Source organism: Notamacropus eugenii, chromosome 3 (assembly GCF_028372415.1).
Source record: "Notamacropus eugenii isolate mMacEug1 chromosome 3, mMacEug1.pri_v2, whole genome shotgun sequence".
In the NCBI taxonomy this organism is placed as follows: Eukaryota; Metazoa; Chordata; class Mammalia; order Diprotodontia; family Macropodidae; genus Notamacropus; species Notamacropus eugenii.
In genome coordinates, this window is record NC_092874.1 from 340911956 (window position 1) to 340930327 (window position 18372).

An 18372-nucleotide genomic window follows, 5' to 3' on the forward strand; every position below is an offset into this window, starting at 1 on the left:
TGCATCCTTCTCAGATCATAAGGCAATAAAAATTATATGTAATAAAAGACCATGGAAAGATAGATCAAAAATTAATTGAAAACTAAATAATCTAATCCTAAAAAATGAGTGCGTTAGACAATAAATCATAGAAACAATCAACAACTTCATTCAAGAAAATGGCAATAATGAGAGAACCTACAAAAACTTATGAGATACTGCAAAAGCAGTTCTTAGGGGAAGTTTTACATCACTGAATACCTACATGAATAAAAGAGAGAAAGAGGAGATCAATGATTTGGGCATGCAGCTGAAAAAGCTAAGAAAAGGATAAATTGAAAATTCCCAAGTAAATACAAAATTAGAAATACTGAAAACTAAAGGAGAGATTAATAAAATTGAAATTAAGAAAGCTATTGAACTAATAAATAAACCTAAGAGTTGATTTTTGTGAAGAAAAACCAATAAAATTGATAAACCTTCGTTCAATTTGATTTAAAAAAGAAAGAAGAAAACCAAATTACCAATACCAAAAATGAAAAGGGTGAACTCACATCCAATGAGGAGAAAATTTAAAAAATAATTAGAAATTACTTTGTCCAATTATATGCCCATAAATTTGACAATTTAAGTGACATGGATGAATATTTTTAAAAATATACAAGTTGGCCCTATTAACAGAGGAGGGAGTTGAATACTTAAATAACCCCATCTCAGAAAAAGAAATTGAAAAAGCTATCACTGAATTCCCTAAGAAAAAATCCTCTGGGCTAGATGAATTTTCAAATGAATTCTATCAAACATTTAAAGAACAGTTAATTCCAATACTATATAGACTATTTAGGAAAATTGGGGAAGAAGGAGACCTACCAAATTCTTTTTATGATACAAATATGGTTCTGATACCTAAACTAGGAAGAACGAAAACAGAGAAAGAAAATTAGAGACCAATTTCTCCAATGAATATAGATGCAAAAAATTTAAATAAGGTATTAGCAGAAAGAATATAGCAACTTATCATGAGAATAATACATTATGATCAAATTGAATTTATACTAGGAATGAAGGGCTGGTTCAAAATTAGGAAAACTATCAACATTATTGACCATGTCAGCAACAAAGCTAACAGAAACCATATGATTATCTCAATAGATGCAGAAAAAGTTTTTGACAAAATACAACACCCATTCCAACTGAAAACAATCGAGAGCATAGGAGTAAATGGAGCCTTCCAAAAAATAATAAGCAGTATCTACTTAAAACTATCAGCAAGCATTATATTTAATTGGGATAAGCTAGATGCATTTCCAGTTAGATCAGTGGTGAAACAAGAATGCTCATTATCACCACTGTTAGTCAATATGGTACTAGAAATGTTAGCTTTAGCAAGAGAGAAGAAAAGAAATTGAAGAAATTAGAATAGTCAAAGAAGAAACTAAATTATTGCTCTTTGTAGATGTTATGATAATATACTTAGAAAATCCTAGAGAATCAAGTAGAAAATCACTTGAAATAATAAGCAACTTTGGCAAAGTGGCAAGTTACAAAATAAACTCACATAAATCATCTGCATTTGTATATATTACTAACAAAGTCCAACAGCAAGAGATAGAAAGAAAAATTCCATTTAAAGCTATAATAGACACTATAAAATATCTTGAAGTCTACCTGCCAAAACAATCCCTGATACTATATGAACACAATTATAAAACATTTTTCACACAAATAAAGTCAGATCTAAGTAAGTGGAAAAGCATCAGTTGCTTGTGGGTAGGTTGAGCTAATATACTAAAAATGGCAATTCTACCTAAATTAATTTACTTATTCAGAGACATACCAATCAAACCACCAGAAAATTATTCTCTAGAGCTAGAAAAAATAATATCAAAATTTATCTAGAAGAACAAAAGGTCCAGAATATCAAGGCAACCAATGCAAAGAAATGCTAGGGAAGGTGGCCTAGCCTTACCAAATCTCAAATTGTATTATAAAGCGGCAATCATCAAAGCCACTTGGTGGTGGCTAAGAAGTAGAAGAGTAGACCAGTGGAATAGGTTAGGTACTCAAGATACAGTAGTCAACGAATATAGCAGTCTACTGCTTGATAAGCTCAAGAACTCCAGCTTCTGGGATAAAAACTCACAGTTTGACAAAAACTACTGGGAAAACTGGATAACAGTATGGTGGAAACTGGGCATAGATCAATGCCTGACATTGTGCATGAGAATAAAGTCCAAATGGATACATGATCTTGGTATAAAGATACTATAAGCAAATTAGGTGAGCAAGGAATAGTGTATTTGTCAGATTTATAGGGAATGGAGAAATTTATGACCAAACAAGAAATAGAGAACATTACAAAATGCATAACGAATAATTTTGATTACATTAAATTGAAAAGTTTTTGCACAAACAAAATCAATGCAACCAAGATTAGGAAGGAAGCAGAAAACTGGGAAAGAACTTTTGCAACTTGTGTCTGTGATAAAGGTCTCATTTCTAAAATATATAAAGAACTGAGTCAAATTTACAAGAATACATGTCATTCCCCAATTGATAAATGGTCAAAGGATATGGACAGGCAGTTTTCAGAGGAACAATTAAAGCTATCTATGGTTATATGAAAAGAAATGCTCTAAATCACTGTTGATTAGAGAGATGCAAATCAAAACCACTCTGAAGTATCACATCACCTTATCATATTGGCTAACATGACAAAACAGGAAGACGATAAATGTTAGAGATGATGTGGGAGATTTGGAACACTAATTCATTGTTGGTGGAGCTATGAGCTGATCCAACCATTCTGGAGAGCAATTTGAAACTATGCCCAAAGGGCTACAAAAATGTGCCCTTTGACCCAGCAATATCATTTCTAGGACTGTATCCCAAAGAGATCATAAAAGTGGGCAAAGGTCCCACATACACAAAAATATTTATAGCAGCTCTCTTTGTGGTGGCCAAGAACTGAAAATCAAGGGAATGTTCATCAGTTGGGGGATATATGAACAATTTGTGGCATATGAATGTAATGGAATACTATTGTGCTATAAGAAATGATGAACAGGAAGACTTCAGAGAGGCCTGGAAGAACTTATATAAACTGCTGCTAAGTGAAAGGAGCAGAACCAGGAGAACTTTGTACACAGTAACAACCACACTGTGTGAGGAATTTTTCTGGTAGACTTAGCTTTTCACAGCAATGCAAGGACCTAAAACATTCCCAATGGCTTCTTGAGGCAAAATGCCTTCCACATCCAGAGAAAGAATTATGGAACTGGATCGCAGAATGAAGCAGAGTATTTCCTCCTTTGTTATGTTTTGTTTTGGTTTGGTTTTTCTCATGGTTTCTCCCATTCATTTTAATTCTTCTATGCAATCTGACTAAAGTGAAAATGTATTTAATAAAAATGTATGGGCAGATCCCATATAAGATTGCACATCATCTTGGGGAGGGGGAGGAGGGAAGAAAATCAAAGACTTATGGAAGTGATTGTAGAAAACTAAAAACAAACAAATTAATTTTTAAAAAAAACCTTTTTTAAAAAAAAATTTAGCTATTTTTTTAAAAAAAGGAGAGAAAGGGCATGGAATAAGTAAGAGAAAGGAAAAGTCAAGAATGACTTCAAGATTGTAACTCTGACTGACCTGAAGGATGGAGGTACCCTTGAAAGAGATAGGCTCCGATATGAAAATACATTACTTGGTGGAATCAATGTCAATCATTTATTGGAAGGGAAGGAGTAGAGAGTTTATCATAACAGGTGACAAAGTATATTGACAAATCTCTGTAGGCGGGGATCACAATACATGCCTCAGGAATGAACCTGTGGGTCAGTTTATATGTTCCTGCATGAAATTCGTTCGAATAATTAAATAGGTTTTAGAGTAGTGCCCTCAATGCAACATTAAGGAATTTAAACTTTATTTTATAGAAAATAAATATTCAAAACTTTTTAAGTTCAAAAGAGTTTTAGTAAATTTAATCTGGTAACAGTATGTGGATTAGAAGGGAAAAACTAAAGAATACAATTAAGCTGTTCCAAGTTATTTGTGAAATATTAAACAATACTGACTTTTGAGTAAATGTAGAGCAAGTAGGTGGTTATTACAACAATTCAGTCATTAGCTGATGAGCACCTTGATCAGGGTAGTGACGATGAGAATGGATCCTCTAAGAAACATTGAAGAGGTATTATGAAGACCCTACAGGACTTGTGAACTGACTGGATTCAACTGAAGAGGAAAGAATAAATTCCTTGACTTGATATGTATACTTTCTAGTTATTTCCATATTGCACATGCATAACAGGATTTTGAAAATTGGAGGGAAGACCAATCTGTAAGTATCATTATTTAAATTAAACATAAAGTTCAATCTGATTTAAGTTCCTTCTACTTTTGACAAATTGCTTTCTTCTGATTTATTCAAGCCTCTTTAATTTTTATAATTATCTTCCTAGCTATTGTTAATTCTACCCTTACTTAATATCAACTGAAAACTTGATCAGATTTCTATTCCATGTTATTTATAAAATATTGTTTAATAAAACTGAGATCAATATACTTAAAATGTTGACATCCTTCCCATCCCTCCCCATATTAACAATGAATGGCTAAGCAGGCAGGCCTTGCTCAAATATGCCACAATGGGCTAAGACACAGATACTCCTGCTTCCTGGACAGGAACATACCGTTCTTCTGGTCATACCTGCCATGAGATAGGCTTCTAAACACCTTCTAGTACACAGCTTCATGACAGATTTGGCAAGTGAGGGCTGGGAAGGAATCTCAAGGGCCAATCTTAAGTTTGCCTTAATCAATGGATCTCACTGATACTATGACTGGAGTTATTCCTGATCATTAGCATACTCTCATCCCATCTTGCTCTCCTTATCCCAATGATATTGAACTTCCAAGTGATGAAAAACAAAATCTCTTCCCAGTCCTATTGGTTTGTTCCCTTACTCCCATCAGTCTCAACCCCACTGCCCTCCAAATGTTCCTCTTCAAATTTGCTCATCTCTTTCATTGTACCCTATGGAATTCCTGCTCCATAATTAGTAAATTTCCTTTATTTTACATCACTTCCTCTTTTACTCTGTCCATCCTTTGGAACTCATTTGAGATCCATATCTCTCTCCCTGGATGACACTGCATCCCTGAACCATTCTTTCCAGTGTTATCTGCAGTTTCTTTCATTCCCCCAGCATAATCCAAATTTATCACTCAATTCAAATTCTGATAACCATTACCTGCTAACCACTATAACATTCTTCTTTCTTTCTCAATGATTTTAGTACTTGTTCAAGGTATCCCTCTCTACCCCAACTCCTATCTTCACACCAGGATGAAGTATAGTATATGTACTGATGGTCCCTCAAATACTCTAAATTCTCATTTTCTCAGTCAACTCAACTCCTATAACCTGCTCCACTCCAAATCAGTCACATATACATGGACAGATGACCATACTATTGATTTTGCCATCATAAAACTTCCTGTTTTCATCTCTCCTTGTATAGTAATCCTCCTAACACTACTCTTTATTCTCACAACAACCTCTAACTGCTTCACCCCTCAGTACTTTCCCAAACCATGGCCTGCTTTGGCTCCACTTTCTTCTCTTCCCCATCTCAGTTCCTTAGTGAACCAGTTCAATTCTACACTATCTCCTACTCATAAAGTCATTTTTACTCTTGTCCTATCACCACTCATACGTTGCCAAACTTCATCCATGGATTATTGCCACCATCTGCCTCTTTCATTTCTACTCATATGTTGTAAAAATGTATCCAGAGGAAATAACAAAACTGATTGGGCCCACTGCAAATTTATTTTATCTAATTACTATAATGTCCTCAATTGAAGAAGATCAATACTTCTATTCTACCTTAGATAATAATATAATTAAATAAAAGCATGGTCAATAAATTTAATATGCTGACAGCATTTACATTCCCTCTCTTGTTTGCAACCATGGCTGTTCAAACTTTTCTCGTTTCCTCAAGACTCCCTCACTCTTTTAGCAAAAAAAAATCTTTCCTCATACTTCACTGAAAAAATTCTGACAATTCACTAAGAGCTCCCTCTTTTCCACTTCTCCTCTTATCATATGAATTTAACATCACCCCCACACACAATCTCTTCTTTCATTTCAGACTCTGATAAATAGCAGTTTCATGCCGTCTGTTCTTTGCTCTTTCCATTCCTGAAGGTCACTCTTAGACACAAATCAGTACAACTTTGCTTGCATCTTAAAGAGTTCTTCTATGTCTTCTTCAAAGGCATTCATCTGCTCAGAAAGAGAAACTATGGGCTCAAATTGTGGATCATGGTTCAAGTCATCCACATTTTCAGTGAAAGTGACATCTTCCTCATGAGTTTCCTTGGCAGTCATCATGAAGAAGGGAGGGGAGGGGAGAAAGTGGAGGGTTGCACCATGTGGCAGTGACAGGTCCCAGGGATGTGGCAGTGCTAGGTCTCATCCTGTCTATTCATGCCTTATCTGGCAACAATAGGCTATTAATTAGATTCTCTGTCTCAAGTCTCTCCACATTTGAATTCAATCTGCAGAGTACCACCAGAGCAATTTTCCTGAATCCCAGATCTGATCATGTCATACCATCCTCTACCAAAAAAAGTATCTCCCCATTACATCTACATTACATTAAATATAAACTCCTCTGTTTGTCATTTGAGGCTTTTCACCATTGGCAGCTTTCCATTTTCATACTGATTCATTTGTCCTTCACCCTCTCCATTTCTAATCTCCTTGCCTTTCCATTGGCTGTCCCCAGTGGTAGAATGCTCTCCCTCTTCTCCTCCATTTCTTCAATCTGTGATTCCTTCACAACTAAGCTCAAGTCACTTTATGCAAGAAATCTTTCTCAATCCCCCCTCCCAGCTACTAATACCTTCCCTTCTAAGACTACATTACATCTATTTTAAATATATCTTATAGGTACACCTTTATGTGTACATTGTTTCTGAAATTAAAACATAAGCTCTTTGATAGCAAGAATAGTTTTTTTGTTTTTTATTTGGATCACAAGCACCTAGCACAATGCTAGACACACAGTAAGTGTTTAACAAATGTTTATTGCTTATTTGGTCACTAACAAGAATAATTTAGAATAAATATAACTTAGCCATTGAGTACAATGTATGGAAATACTCAAAAGATATATGATTTCTTCAGCATGAGAAACTTTGTGTGTGACAACTTTATTCATAAGTTTTCATTATTTTACTAGGTAAGTCACAGGGAGTTTCCTGTAACTTACCCAGGTGACACAACTAATAAATGTTAGAGAAGATTTGAGCCCATGTTTTCTAGATCTTAAGCCCAACATTCATTCACTATGCGACATCGTCTCTCCTCAGTACAATGTCATATATAAAAATAATGATAAACAATCAGAAAATGGAAAAGTTATGTAAGTGTTCCATCACTGTTGAGCTTGAAAAGCAGGAACTAGTGCCAGAATCCTTCCACAGGAAAAAATGGAGCAGACTTGACAGATTTCCTATAGCAAATTAAACAGCATACCCCAGAGCAATACTGATTGGTAGGACAAAGAAAAGCTAGGCTACCAACCTGGGGACACTTTAGTCTACACATTAATGTAGTTTATTTCCTGCAAGTGACCTGTATTGCAAGGGTTTTATGTGTAAGTATATATCCTTCACAGGCCAAGTTCAATTGACAGGTACTTTTCCTCTGTGTATACTTAGATAACGAATTCTTTCTGTTTCAAAGTGACCTCAAAAGTGTGAGACCTCATTTCATTTCAATTTGTGTCAATGAAACACTTGACAAATTGCTCTTTTTAGAGTAATGTATAACTTTGGACTTCAGTCCTAAGTATTGTCACTCTTTTTGACAAAGACAAACAATGCAGTACAATTTATTTTGTATTTTCATGTCATGGTAGCAATTACAGCTATGAGTCTTCAGTGGCTTCTGGATGGGATCAAAGTTAAATGTTTCTCGGTGACTCATTTACTTTAAAGATAATTGAGTACAGACATCACAAAGTTCCAAGATTAGGATAAGTCATCAAAACTATAAATACAGAGTGAGACCTACTTTTAAAAGGGTCACACATTAAAAATTCCTCTTTAAATATATCCTTGAAATGAGAATTCTCAAACCCCAAAGAATCTTGGCTTTCTCATTACAGTTCTGATTCAAAAACACTTAAAGAAAAAGGTCTCATCTTGGACTTTTATCAAATACAAATATCCTCCTACTGGAATTTCATCATTTCATTTCTGAACTGTGATAAAAGCTGTATTGTTTCAATCTAAATATAATAAAATAACATTAGGAATAATCCCCGTCCAAACACCACAGTGGCAAAGCCAGTGATTTTCAGAACAGCTGCCATTTGCTACATCTCAGCTCAATGCTAAATCATTTGAGCTTCACCTGTTTATATCTCAAATTATGCTCTAATTTGCTGTCAAATTGTGCAATGGTGCCAATAGCAGCAACTGTACCAACTGGTACCCAAGCTTTAGGGACCCAGAATTGCCTGAGTTTTTTTTTTTTCTCTCTTTACTTTGTGTGCTTGGAATGGAATTTACAGTCATTACAAGGTTTTCTTTATTACTAACAATAACACAGTGATGAGCACATAGTATGGACAAAATAAATGCTTGATTGATTAGCTAACCCAGTATTAAATAAACAGGACCACATAATTAATTCTTCAATCTGAAGAATTCATGTTACTATAAAAATTTTATTTTATAAATGAGACTTCAGTGATACATTTTGATAGCTGCATAGATAAATAGGTAGGTAGGTAAGGAGAGAGACAGACATATATACACACACAGAGACAGATAGAGAGACAGAGATACATAGATGCATACATAGAGCTATTATTTTTCAAATGATGCATTGAGTCAAGAATTATAGTGACTCACGTGGTCAGAAGGAAGGCACCTCGGAAGTCATCTAGTCCAATCCTACTCTGAAAGGGATAGTTTCTACAACTTTTCAAAAGTTGCCATCCATTGTCAACCATGAAAGACTTAGCTACTCTGAGCAAGAGAATTTCAAAGAATACAGGATAAAAATGTTATCCACCTCCAGAAAAACAACTAATAAGCACATGATGTTTTTACTTTCTTTATTTTTATTGACTGATTTTGTTCGTTTTCTTTTGCAACATGGCAAATATGAAAATATGTTTCACATGATTTTGCATATATAATCAATATCAAATTACTTGCATTCTCAAGTAGGGGGAAGGAATGGGAGTGAGGGAGAGAATTTGAAACTCAAATTTTTAAATGCTATTAAAAATTTTACATGTAATTGAGAAATATTTAACAAAATAAATAAAAGCAATTTTTTAAAACATGATCATCCATTGTCAACTTGAAAGCCTCATATAAAAGGAACCCAATGAAATTTGATTGTTCAATAAACAAGTCTGCCTGAATTACATGTGCTGTAGTCTTATTATGTACTCTATCAAATTAGCAGTAAGGTTGGTGTAAGACCTCAAAGATCTATATCACCCTAATAGCCCTTAAGAGATGAAACTAGAAAGATAACAAAACAATAAAAAGAAGAGATTTGTCAGTAATTTGGTTACAGTTTTGATCCTTGGTTATAGTCATATCAGCACCTTTGGGTTCTAATATATCAGTACCTAATATGTTCTTAAAAAGTAGAAATGGAGGCTTCCTCCAGAGGCCAGACCTCCATATGCTTCTTATAGCCTTGGGCAAACAGATAGATGCCAGTCCTAAGGGTGCTTAAGCAAAGAGGCAATTGCCAGGCAGCACTGGCCCCACTATGCTTGAGCATAACCCCAGGCAAACAAGTGGACTCCAGAGGTCAGACTACCATGTGCTTCTGTGTAGCCACAATGAAATGCAGAAACATCCCTCTGGGCCTCAGCTCACACCAGAAACCACTACTAGGAACTCAGCTCAGCACCAGCTAAGCTGAAAGACTCCTGTGGCTTCCAGCAGCACAAGCCAAACCCCACCTCCTCAGCATAGCACCAGACAAGAGAGATCCCAGGGGGCCTCAAGGCAAGATCAGTGCAGCACCAAGTAAACAGCCAGGACCTGCAACCACTACACAAAAAGACTGAGATAGTGCCCCTTCCTCCCTGGGAGCAGAACACAAATGAAAAAAAAAGAAAAAAAAGAAACTTCCCTCCCCACCTGTTGAGGGCTAAGGTGGAGTGCTGTTGGCAAGTTCAGGATAGAACTTCAGGAAATCTATTCTTTGAGACTGGGCTCATTATCATCCAGAATGGCTCTCCAGCCCCGTCCCCCATGTTGCTGTCGCAGCAGAATACGAAGGATATGTAAAATAGACACCTTCTAGGCTAACATTCTTTAAGACAATGACTGGCAAAATAAATATTGAAAGAATGCACTGATCACCTCCTGAAAGAGATTCAAAAAGAGAAACTCCTAGGAACATTGTGGCCAAATTCCAGAGTTCCCAGGTCAAGGAGAAAATATTGCAAGCAGCTAGAAAGAAACAATTCAAGTACTGTGGAAATACAATCAGGATAACACAAGATCTAGCAGCTTCTACATTAAGGGATTGAAGGGCATGGAATATGATATTCCAGAAGTCAAAGGAACTAGGACTAAAACCAAGAATCACCTACCCAGCAAAACTGAGTATAGTACTTCAGGGGAAAAATAGCCTTTCAATGAAATAGAGGACTTTCAAGCATTCTTGATGAAAAGACCAGAGCTGAAAAGAAAATTTGACTTTCAAACACAAGAATGAAGAGAAGCATGAAAAGGTAAGCAGCAAAGAGAAGTCATAAGGGACTTATAAAAGTTGAACTGTTTACATTCCTACATGGAAAGACAATATTTGTAACTCTTGAAACTTTTTTCAGTGTCTGGGTAGTTGGTGGGGTTACACACACACACATATGCAGAGAGAGAGAGAGAGAAAGAGAGAGAGAGACAGAGAGAGAGACAGAGAGCACAGGGTGAATTGAATAGAATGGGATCATATCTTTAAAAAATGAAATTAAGGGGTGAGAGAGAAACATATTGGGAAAAGAAAGGGAGAAATGGAATGGGTCAAATCATCTCTCATAAAAGAGGCTTTTCAGTGGTGGGGGAAAAGTGGGGAGGTGAGAGAAAAAACATGAAGCTTACTCTCATCACATTCGACTAAAGGAAGGAATAAAAGCACACTCATTTTGGTATGAAAACCTATCTTACAATACAGGAAAGTGGGGGAGAAGGGGATAAGTAAGGGGGGGATGATGGAAGGGAGGGCAATGGGAGGAGGGAGCAATTAGAAGTCAATACTCTTGGGGAGGGACAGGGTCAAAAGAGAGAATAGAAGAAATAGGGGGCAGGATAGGATGGAGGGAAATATAGTTAGTCTTACACAACACAACTATTATGGAAGTCATTTGCAAAACTACGCAGATATGGCCTATATTGAATTGCTTGCCTTCCCAAAGGGAAGAGAGCAATGACTTCCAACTTTTATGCCTCTTTTCCCACATCCAGTTAATGTTTATGAAAATGGTGGAAATGCATACCAAATGTATTGTTGATGAAAATACAAGAAAGAAACAGATAGATTTTCACAAATTATTTGACAACAATTGAAATTATTTATATTCACATAATTGCCCAAAAGGTAAAGGAAATTAATATACCACTGTATTTATTGTTAATTTTTTTAAAGAATTTTGGCTTGTTGGAACAAAATGCAAACCTAAAGACTATTATTTGGAAATATGTTTCCTTTGTACATAATAAGATCATAAAAGATTCATTTAATAGATAAAACCACAAATGAAACTTGGTTCAATGGCCCTCTGATTATCAATATAAACAGGAAGTAATCTTTATAAGCAAGGCATACTGAGCTGCCAGTGTGCTGGGAGGAAGTGGGAAGAGAAAAGGAAAAATATGTCCTTCCTCCCTTCATGAAGGTGTAACTTTCAACTCAAGAGTGGGGATTTCTTTAAAAAAGAATCTAGGAAGATTTACTGAATAAGGATAGATCCCTTTTGCTCATAGTTCTGGTTGATCCTGAGGTCCCTCCTTATTCTTTCTCCAGAACAAAGTAACCTAAGCCTTAAGATCTTTCCTCCCAGGATACCATACACCATAGGAAAATACCACAGGTTCCCACTAATCAGCAGGTTTCCTTTTGCCCAAAATAATTCAAAAAACTCCCCAGAAGGGACTTGGGAGATCAAGGAATGGAACTGTTGAGAGAAACCTTACTTTCTAATGATATGAAGGAGGTGAAAATCTAACCATATGCCATGGTGACTACATTTACCTGGTAAAAAGGAGATACCTTACTTAACTTGATGGCAATAATAAATAGATGGATAAAAGTAAGGGAGGAAAAGAAACAATCCTGCAGTAGAGGTCTGTAACTAAAGGGGAGAAGATTTAGAATTCACATACACACACACACACACACACACACACACACACACACACACACACACACACACACACACACACACACACTGGGGTCCTAAGGAGGAAGAGGTCCTGCATGGTAGGTCAAGGAGTGCTAACTGGGTAATGGTACAGGTCAAATGATATCAACCCTGGCAGCAGGACAGCTGCACGCCAGAGCATAATGACCCCTTAGCTACCTTGCTACAGATGACTTTGAACCAGGATAAGGGCCAATGGCTGTTCCTGAAATATCATCTTCTATGCCATCTTTCTGATCTTTTGAAATATCTCTTGCTCACTGTCAATACTCTGCATTCACTCATGACATGGAAGGGCCAAGAGTTAGACCTTCAAAATGAGAATGGCAAAACCTTGGGTTTCTGTTTCTCATTCTTCTTCATATTTGGAGATTCTAATACTGCACTCCTTCAACAGACCACCACATTACTTGCTTTTTGGGGGCTAGTTTTACTTTTCTTTTAGTTCCATTAAGATCTTCCACTGCTGCCTATGCCAGACTTCTTTCATCCCTGACACTAGTGTTTTACACTACAAAGTCTAAGATTAAGTGATGAAACATCTTCAAAAAGACAATCCTGCAGCAGATCTTTAGGACTTTGTCACCAAGATGTGATCCCTGGCCTAGATTTTCCTTAAAAAGTAGGTAAGGTATCCCTAATTGATCTGGTGGACTAAGGGGACAGGTCAGCACATCCTTTTCTGACCAGATGAATTTCTGTATGAAGATAAGAGAAGCTGGAGTTACCTGCACTGAGCCTGTATCCTTGCTGAATATCCTTACTAGGTTGTTGCTAAGTAAACTTCCTTTTTGTCAAATGTTAAATGGTCTACAAGTTTCTTGTTTCCTTTCAATTTGAACCTTAAGCCATCAGAATGGCCCAAATCAAATCTGGTCCAAAATGGATGCATATATCTGTAAAAAAAAAAAAACTGATGCAAAATCAAAAAGCATCAGTAAAAACATTTTTAAAAGGTAAAAAGATTTGTTAGTCAATTTTATTGCTGTGCTAAGCATGGCATAATGAAGTAAAGGACAGGTGCGTGAGATGGTCAATACAAAGGCACAGAGATAAAAGATGGGAGGGTAATGTGTGACCACTTTAGCCCTTCCTGGGGGTGTTCACTTTTAAAAGGGGACCAAATAGAGAAGTAATGCTGAACTTAAAAGAAAGAATTTATAAAGGTGGAATTTCAAGTTTGAGTGACAGGCCCATCAGGGGAGTAATTTGGAGAGTGAGACTTGTAGGGTCCTTAAATAATGCCACATAAACAAGTACTGACTTTTCACTCCTTGCTCTCTCATACATCAGTTATCCTTTTGCTTGACAATCTCACCCACATGGTTTCAATTATTGCCTTTATGTAAACAATTCCCAAATTTATATATCTATCCCAGATCCCCCATAGCCTAGCCCTATACTTCCAACTGTTGGCTAGAAAACTCTATTTGACAATCATACTGGCATTTCAAATTCAGTATGTCAATAAATACACTCATTATCTCTTTCCCAACACCAATTTCTCGTCTTGGCTTCATTATTTGTTAATAACACCATTGTCTCACCACCTAGACTCAAAGTCAAAAGATCTCTTTGATTTTTTTCCTTCTATCTCACCCCTACATCCAGTCAATTGCTAAAATCTGCCAATTTCTTCTCTACAATATTTCTGACATTTATTTTCTCCTTTCCATTCTCACTGATAATTATATCTCAGGTAGGCTATGGTAATAGTTTTCTGTCTTCATGCCGCTAGCCTTTTCCTTCTCCAACTGATCCTTTAAGCAGCTGCCAAAGTCCTCTTCCTAATACACAGGTCTGATAAAGTTAGATAAAGTCAGACCTCTGAACAAAGACCTTTAATGGCTCCTTGTTGCCTGCCAAACAAAATAAAAACTCTTTCTGCCCATTAAGACCACCTTTCCAGCCTTATCTCACATTCCTTCCCTTTCTACACCCTGGGTTTTAGCCAAACTGGAATACTGATTATTCTTCCTTAGTTTCACTGGAAAACATCTGTCAGTAGCTAACTGTTCTCTGAAGATCTAAATCTGAAAGTTCTTTGTAGTTACATGCCCTAGTAAAGACTGCTGTTGAACTCACTGTCACAGATATAACTTGGCTCTGTAAACAGAAATTACTTTGAATAACAAAAATTCTTTAAAAGTTTTTTTTCCTACTAAACATTCATAAGCACATTTTTTAAGATGCTAAAAGGGGCTTAGAACCAGAGTTTGACACTGTGCTTTCCTTACAGTGGGGAGTCAGTCGGTGAAGTGCTGGTTGATTGAGGTTCCTCTGTTGCGGTGAAATTAAGAAAGTTTTCATCTTTCGTCTTCACCATGAAAGAGTCACTCCTTGCTTGTGCTTCAAGTCATACAGGTCACATTTGTTTGAAAGGGGTATTGGGAAAAGTGAAAACTTGTTCCATTCCTTTCTCTGACAAGATGAAGAGGAAAACATTTATTAAAGTCAGCATTATGAATTCCTATGAAGCCATGGAAGAGTCTTTTTTCCATGGAAATCATCATTTTCAAAGTGTTTGTCATCTAATCAGATAAGTTTTGCAATCTCTGCTTTTGTAGTATCTTTGGAGAGGAGAAAGGGAAGGGTATTCTTTAGAATGAATCTCTGAGTATATGAGTTATTATGTATGTACTTCGGGGTTTAGATTCAGGGTTTAGAAATTACGTTAAAATAAAAATGGAGCAAAGGGGCCAGATGTTGTAGGCAGGATCACAAATCAAATGAAGTCTGGGTAATGTGTTCCATGCCTTGCTCAATGGTAAGTAACGACTATAACATTAGCTTTACAGTGTTTAAACAACCGTTTCATTATATTTTTTTCCTACACTGATTAAATTTTCTATGTTTATAATGCATCATTACATCTGCCTTGCACTTAGATAACGCAAGCACTGCTACTCATTAAAAATTCCCCACTCTCTTCATCACTTTAATAAATCTAATTTGGCTACACTTGCATAAAGTTTGCTAAAGAGTGATGTTCTTTTCTAAATAGCATACCTTTGATTGAAAGCATCCCATTCATCACTTAGCAAAAATAGTTGTTTATAAGCTTTTGAGTGGATTCCAAAGTATCAGAAACAGGAAGTTTGGGAGGGACAAATGAACTGTTGGCACAAACTCTTGTAAATTGAACCCACTGTTTTCTGAAGTTGTTACCACTGCAGGGCAATCCAAGCCATTTTGTTTCCTGTTCCAAAATATATTGTCCATGGAATCATAACAGAAAATTAAAACAACAACAATAATAAACTCATAAACCTGGCCTTCTGTTTCAATATTCACAGTCATCCTAACCACTTAGAGATTGAGGACATTTTAGTTCATGCTGAAGTAAATGAACTGTAAAGTAAGCTTAGAAAGAGACATTATTAGCTATGATGAAAAGCTATTTTAGGGTATCAAATATACCAGCTAATACTTTCTTTGGGCTCAGACTGTGTATAACTCTTACGGGAACTTCCTTAAATGTTGCAAAAAAATGAATCATTTTGGTATAACAACACAAACCTCGCCTATTTAACTTCAAATTTAGGTAACTGAGACTCAATCTTGTTAAATAAGTAGCCTGGGAAATTGAGATGAGAGTAGAGTTTATGGTTCAGAAATTAAATGGGATGAAGGTATTATTATCCCATTTTTACAGATGAGGAAACTGAGGCTCAGAGGGATTAAGTGACCCACCTTGGGCTATGCAGTATTAAGTCAGGATATGAGTGCAAGTTTTTCTATTATATATTGCCAGAACCTCATATTATGGATTCACTCACAAGATACTGACATTAAGAATAAACATGATAAACAAAACTATAAAAAACACAAACATAAATAAACATTAAACATAAAACTCTGTTGTTCCATTCCAATATCACAATAAGGTACTGCAAAGTGATGTGCCACATGCTTTTCCCCCTTAATTTTGTTGGTTTCATGCTCACTCTATACTTCTATTTGAATCAGTATAGTCCAAAGATGACCTACCTAGAGATTCGTACTTCCGAATTTGATGAAATAAGCAATCACATTGGAATTACTAGAAATCTATGGTCCAACCAATTTACTACCACATGTAGATGGTTACAGGTCATGTATAGTCTGGTAAAGAGAATGAAACTTGGAATCAGAAGACCTGAGCTTACATAACATGGAGTCACAAAATCAAAGAATCAAGCAGATAAAATTGTATATATCAAGATGTGAGGAAAATCAGGAATCAGAAGAGAAAAAGCATCAGTGAAGTGAATTTAGGTGAAGGTCTTTGAAAAAGTAAAAAGTGGCAATTTTATTGTCCAAATATACCACAGACCACGCAGAAAAAAGAAAAAATACTTGAGGAACTCAGAAAATGGATAAAAAGCTTGACTCAGTGACATGATATGCTAGAGACTGAAGGCTTTAATTATTAAGACAGTAGGTATTTGCTGACCTCTTTGTCTCTGTGTCTGTCCCTCTGTTTATCTCCTTTCTGTCTCTGTCTTTTTCTATCTCTAATTGTCTCTCTCTGACAAAAACAATTAATGACTGCTTGAATTGCCTTGTTGATGACCTCATCCCTCCAAAGGTGAAGGAATAAAGAAGAGGAAATTCGATTCTAGATCTGATTCTCACCAATAGGGAAGAGCTGTTTACTATGGTGGAAGTGGTGAGACCCTTAAAGAGAAGTGATCATTTTCACAAACATTTATGATACTGCAATGTACACTATATTTTAAATATATATATTTCAAAAGGTTTAGAGCAGGGATAGGGAACCTGTGGCCTCAAGGCTATATGTAGTTTTCTAGGTCCTTGGGTGAGGTCCTTTGACTGAATCTAACAAAGGACCACATTTGAGGACTTAGAGGGCCGCATGTGGTCTTGAGGCCACAGTTTTTCCACCCCTGGTTAATAGGAACAATCAATCAGATCTCAAGCAGGGAAATTGACTGAGGAGGGGTGGGAAATCCTCAAAAATGAGTCTTCTTACAAAGAAAAATCATTCTGATTGCTAAGAGAAAAAAAGTGATCTTAAAAAAAAATGTGGTTATTATGTTAGTGTCTATTCTAGGCCTGAACAGATGCTAACTCTGCTCACCTACCTTATAGTTTCAAGACACCCTCATATATGAAGTACTGTACAAAAAATTCTAAGTGAACTAACCTGATTGCTGTAACTATGAGGTGCTGTGGAATCTAAAGACTGACTCAGTAGATTTAAGAGTAAAATCCTAGATTTAGGTCATGAATAAGCCTAATTGTATCTATATTCTTTCATTGCTTACATTAGATTCAGGGAGCCTTGAATCCTTAATGAGCTATAGCTGTCTCTGGAGCAGTGAGGCAAAGGCTCTAAGAAATTTATATGTTACAAAGTACAGCCAAAGCTATGAGAAGAGGCTCAGTAAATATATAAAGTCAAAAATGGGCCAAGGTATTCTTACCTCCCTTAAAAAATCACAACCAATTACATTGCTCCTTTAAAGTCCTTCAGAACCCAAGCTTTTCCACATACTCTGAAATTCAGTGACACCTAACTGTGCTTCAAACTAGACAGCCCATTTTTTAGCTCCCAAATTTTTCACTGACTGTCCTAGAACATTCTCCCTTCTCATTTCCACATCTTCGTTTCCCTAGCTTTCTTCAAGTCTCAGTTGAAAATCTCACCTTCTGCAAAAAGTTTTTCACTCTTTCTTAAGCTTATTGTCTTTCCTCTAAGATTATCCTGAATTTATTATATTATAGATGATAGATAGATAGATAGATAGATAGATAGATAGATAGATAGATAAATATCTTGTTTGTACATAGCTGATTGAATGTTGACTTCCTACTCGAGGGAAGCAACTAAAAGGTCTTGGGTTGGAGGTGGATATTTTTTGTTTCTGTTTTTGTTTTTGCCTTCCTTTGTATTCTCAGTTATTAGCCA

General features: G+C 36.1%; 1 long non-coding RNA gene across 1 annotated transcript in view; it reads right to left on the bottom strand.

Moving 5' to 3' along the window:
- Window positions 1–14875, bottom strand: part of LOC140531619 (uncharacterized) — a 108854-nt gene extending 93979 nt beyond the window's left edge. Inside the window, exon 1 of the long non-coding RNA XR_011976387.1 lies at window positions 14696–14875. This is a non-coding gene — a long non-coding RNA (uncharacterized lncRNA). The remainder of the gene's footprint in view (window positions 1–14695) is intronic.
- Window positions 14876–18372: the final 3497 nt, after the last annotated feature.